Raw genomic sequence first — 6,000 nt, 5'->3', positions numbered from 1 at the left:
CTCCAACTCGAGATCCAACTTGAATGTCTGGGATTAGAGGCATTTGCTACTGTGTCTTGTTATTGTTGTTTTGATATACATTCACATTCAAAATTTAAATAGAAAAGTTTTAGGTTCTTAAATGTGAATATAATATTTCCAATTTAATGGGTTAGCCATAAGCTTCAATAAACAAGTGGAACATTGTTGAAAGAATTTGTTTAAATTTAGTACACTTATCTAGTGTTCCTACCATGTGCCAAATACTATAATCAGTTCACAGAAGATGTGATATATTTCCTGCCTTCTATGGTTCATCTTTTAAGAAGGAATATGCCCAGTTGGTCCACTTGATATGTGTAAAAACAAAAAACTCTTAAGATTGTGAATATGTAATTCCTCTTTGCTGGGAGCTCAGTTGGCACTGAACATTTTACCTCATTTGGTTTTTATTAGAGTTACACATAGTAGTTTAGGTTCAACATAATCACGCATGCATTGGATTTGATTTTAGTTCTCTCTCAATTTTCCCTCCTGTCTTCCTTATCCTCCTCCCATTGTCCTTTCTCTATTCTGCTAGACTTCCATGTGCTAGACGAGCTAATTATATTTGATTGGTTATTTTTACTTACACAGGTGAAATTTCCTGTGGCATATTCATATGCATACACAGCATGATTTTCAAAGAATTTATTCTGTGTTCCTCCCCTTTCCCATCCCTCTACTCTACGTCATGATCCCCTTCCTCAACACTATTTATCTTCCTTATATCTTTAGGGTATCCTATACAATATCCTATTTTTCTCCCTCTCTCTTTTTTTTCACTCTAGCTTTTATATATGAGACAAAACATTTGACCTTAGATTTTCGAAGTCTGGCTTACTTCACTTAACATGATATCCACCATTTCCACCCTTTAATCAGCAAATGCCATGATTTCATTCTTCTTTATGGTTGAGTTAGATCTCCATTTTATATATATATATATATATATATATATATATATATATATATATATATATATATATAACACATACATACATAAACATATATGTGTATACATACATATGTATGTTAACCCATTCATTTATTTAAGGAAATATGGGTTGATTTCATAATTTAGCTATTGTGCATTTGCTTTTATATTTAGTGGAATTATGGGAAGCTTAAATGACAGCAAAACCATATCATCTTAAATGATTGCCAGTGCCTTTTCATATTGTTCTGTTTTCCATCATGTACTTATTTATGTGTTTTTTGAATGGTGGATATTAGTGTAGTCAATCTTTTGTACACTGTCCTTTTTCATAGCTTTTTATTTTTCTCTTTCAATGAGTACTAAATAATAGCATATTCAGGTTAGTGTGACCACAACTTTGCTTGACAGTCATTTGTTGCTCTCCATGGTACTGAACAGTCATTGTGGTTTGAAAATTAGTTGTTTTGCCCAATTCTTTGCCAGTAGTGAGTACTGTCCAATCAAGAGTTACAAACATAAAGAGAAAAGGTCTAATGTGGACAGGGAAGATAAAAAACAAAAAAATATTACACAGGAGGCTTAATAGTTGACTAATAGCTACATTAATTTATTCATTCAACAAAAAATAACATGCAAAAGATTCTGTGCTTTGAATGAAGCTATAATAACCATCTTTCCATATAAATAAATTGGCCTATTCTTTTTTCTTATGTATCCTACTGTATAGTGAAGAAAACAAACACTAATCTCATAATTGTGGAAAAACATAAATTTGCCACTAGGTAAAGGATATAGGACTTATGGAATATGAGATTAAATTGAACAAATTTGCATATATCAACATGGAGATTGATTAAAAATAATATTTTCTTCACATTATTAAATTATTAGAAAATATACTAATGATAGAATTTATTGAATTGTATAAGATTTCAAGTTTTTTTCCAAAAATCTTTATCAATTAATGATAAACCTTGAAGACTGACCATAAATTCTTATAGCAGCTTATGTTGCTGGAGCTTTGAGTTAGTTATTATCTGGAGCTATACCTACTAGAAAACCCTGCCCAATCTCCTTGCTGCCCAATCAAAATGGGTACATTTGGAATTCCATGCTCAGACCATTCTCTGAGATGCCCTTAACAAGCTTCTTATAATCAGAGGCTTTGTGACTTTGGATGTTGACATCTTGAGTTGGACATGTTGGACACACTGGTTGGACACTTCTGATACTCCAGATGATCAATATATCATGGCATAGCTATGAACATTTGTGGTATACTAGTTGGAACGTTCAGCTCTTAGCTTGTCTTAGTATTTTTCTAGAATTTTCTACCAGTACATACTTAACTTGTTGTACTGACCTACCTCACTAAAGCATAACATTCATGAGAACAGATCTTTAACTTTAAAAATCTCTGTTGTGTTCCCAGTGCCTTGCAAATAAATGTCACAAAGTGAGCATTTCATGTGCATTCATTGGATAAATGACTACACTCTAACATCCATGACAGTTGTTTTAATTTTTCTTTTCATCTTTAACACCTATTCTTTGTACCAAGCTCATTGTAGGTATTCAGGAGTAAACAATACCCAAGATTATAAAGGTTTTTACAGGAATGTTAGAGACTGTAGACTATTACTTAAAAGCATTAAGAAGCCATGGAAATGTTATAATTGTAAATAAATATTATTACACTTTCATTTTAGAAAATAAAGTTCTTGTTTTATGTTTCTCTAAGTAGTGACACGTCTGTACTTATACTCATCCAATCTCAAATTCTTAAATTAATATTACACTCTTTCCCCTTCTCCTTAATTCCTAATAATTTGTGACAACCTGACAATTTAATTTCAGCAAAATATATCCATCTCATCCTTCATTCCCATTTTAATTAGGGCCTTGGACCTTACTTCCCACCTTATTAGGGCCTTGTTCAATCAGAATGGGCAGCTGTAGTTGTTAAACTCATATCCTTGCCTTTGATATATTCTTCATCTAAAGTGTCTATATGCTTTATAGCCATTTAATTGTACAGCATTAGTCATCTCATTTTTCTAAACAAATATTTGCAATGGCTCATCTCTGATAAAAGATAAATTCTGCTGGGCATAGTGGAACTACATATCTGTAATCCCATAGACTCAGGAGGCTGAGACAGGAGAATCACAAGTTCAAAGTCAGCCTCAGCAACTTACCAAGACCCCAAGAACCTTAATGGGACCATATCTCAAAAAATAAAGAAAGGATGGGGGATGCGACTTAGTGATTATGTATCCCTGGGTTCAATTGCTAGGACAAAATATGTACATATATACATACATATTCCTAGTTGTCTATTTCAAAAAGTACAATGTGACTTATTATTTTGAGTGCTCATAAACTATGATATTAATCTTCTTGTGAGATAAGCAAAGACTGCCCCTCCCGTTTTTTTAAAAAAGTAACTTCAAACTTAAGGAAACATTGCAAAATTACGACAAAAATTTCACATTCTTCAACCAAATGTACCTAAAGTTAAATGTCCTCACATTTGCTTTGTCATTTTCTCTGTAGATATTTCTGAATCATCTATGAATATATTGTAACCACTGTATATTTTTACTCCAAAATATTTCCTTATACATTCCTTAAGATCAAGCATTTTCTCATAGATAGTATAGTAAATTTATCAACATTAGGGCATTTAATGCTGATATAAAACTATTTATAGTTTATAACAAATTAAATATAAATCATTAAAATATAGAATAATATTTGCAAATTGTACTAATAGTGTCCTTTATAGCTATTTTCCCCCAAGTTCAGTATCTATTTCTGTATTACACATTGTAGTTAGTAGTTCTTCTCATATTTTTAATCACCTCCAGTCTAGAGTAGCTCCTCGGCTTTTCCTTGATTTTTATCACAGTGACATTTTTAAAAGTACAGACAAGATATGTTGTAGAATTCCCCTTAATTTGGGTTTCTCTTTACTTCCTCAGAATTATATTCTACTACACATTTTGGGGGTTCTGGAACACTAAGTAATATGGCCTACTTTTCAGTATTTCAATCATTAATGTTCGTCTCATTGTTGGTGATTTTCACGACTTAAAGTGATGTTTACAAGATTTACTGACTGCAAGTAATTTGTTATTCTCCTGTAGTTTAGACTCCATGGTAGATCATAGTAGATTAAAAAAGGGCCACAAGTGCCTGTCAAGACATAGATGACCCAAACTGAGCCAGCCAGGACAGAAAACTTATTTGAAAACCTGCAGATTTTCAGACATTGTAGATGTTTACTGATTTAGACTAATGTGTTTTGAGATGGTGTGTTATTCAGCAAAATCTAATAATTTCCAGGGAGACACTTTGGTGCTATATAAATACCCAGTTACACATATAACTTATGCCACTGAAGTTAAATATCACTACAAAGATTGAAAATGGGATAGCTCCATTTTACTGAGATGAAGAACGTAAGGATGGGGCTCATATGACTTCTGAGGACATACGACTGATAAATGGATGTGCCAGAATTAGAACTCCAAACTTTTGCTTGCTGGCCCATAGCTTTTCTTAACATGCCACATAGAGGTAAGTGATTTTACAGCAGAACTGGAAGTCATAAGCTAAATAAATTGAAATTCCCAAGATTTGTGGTGTTATGAGTGAGATCCTATGCCCTCACACATGCATTAAAGCACCTGTTATGGTCTGGATGTAAGATGTCCCCCAAAAGCACATATGTGAGACAATGCAAGGTTTGGAGGATAAATGATTAAGCTATAGCCTTAACTTAATTAGTGAATTAATCCCTGAAGGGATTAATTGAGAGGTAACTGGAGATACATGGGATGTGGCTGGAGGAATTGGTTCATTGTGGGTGTGGCTATGGGGTATATATTTTGTATTTGAAGAGTGGAGTCACTCTCTCTCTGCTTCCTGATCATCAAGTGAGCTGCTTCCCTCTGCCTCAATCTTCCACCATGATATCCTGCCTAACCTTGAGCTCTGAGAAATGGAGCCAGCCATTTATGGACTGAGGCCTCTGAAACTGTCAGCCCTTAAAGAAAACTTTTCTCCTCTACAGTTGTTCTGGACTGGTCCTTTAGTCACAGTGGTGAAAAAGTTGGCTAAGACAGCACCTCTGGTACATGTTTCATAAATATTAATGTTTGTTTTGCTTTTGAGTCAGGGTTTCATTTTGCTGCCCAGTATAATTTGGAACTCTGGGACTAAAGATGCCTCTGTATTCCAAATAGGTGTGACCCCATAGATGTCCTGCTGATGTTCCATAATCCATGGTAGTATAGGAGAGGCAGAAGAGACGATGTGGGAAGAGACATTAAATGTCGTTAGTATACCTATTTAAATTAATAATTGATTCACAAAAAGATATAAAGCCAACATTTCTAGACATTGCCTTTACTTAATATAATCAAGATGATCATGAACATACTCCTTGGAGATAGTATCAAGTTTGTACAAAATAGTTCTTAATACTTTTGAAGTAGCTGTTATATCCCCTTCCAACTCTGCAAAATAAACCATAAGTCACATGACAAGACACTGTGAAAAGAAGAAAGGTTCTTTGTCACTCCTTACAAATAAGGAAACAGACTGAAAAAAGTCATGGGCCAAAACTAACCAAGAGCCAACAGTGAATAAATGAGAAAGCAGAGATTTGAACAAAGCAATCCCAATTTCCTAAAAGAGTTCCTCCTAATGGCATTGGGCATTAGTCCTAAGTCTTCCAAATATTAACAGTACCTGAATCTTAAACCTGCTGGTCCATAGCTTTTCTCAACATGCCATACAGAGCTAAGTGATCTCATAGCAGAAATGGAATTCATAAGCTAAATAAATAGAAATTTCCAAGATTCCTGGTCTTATGATGTATGACAATCCTTCCTTACATTTAATTTAATAGCATTTAGTACGCTGAATTTGCTGCTATGCTACACATTAAAACATGCAAGCGTTCAGGTACTTAGATATGTATACCAGTCTGTGTTAACTATCGCACCTTCCTCACTGAGAAAGGAATTCAAAGC

This window comes from Marmota monax, unplaced genomic scaffold (assembly GCF_021218885.2).
Source record: "Marmota monax isolate L192 unplaced genomic scaffold, Marmota_monax_Labrador192_F-V1.1 WCK01_AAM20220418_F8-fsc00048, whole genome shotgun sequence".
Classification (NCBI taxonomy): domain Eukaryota; kingdom Metazoa; phylum Chordata; class Mammalia; order Rodentia; family Sciuridae; genus Marmota; species Marmota monax.
This window is presented reverse-complemented; position numbering follows the sequence as displayed.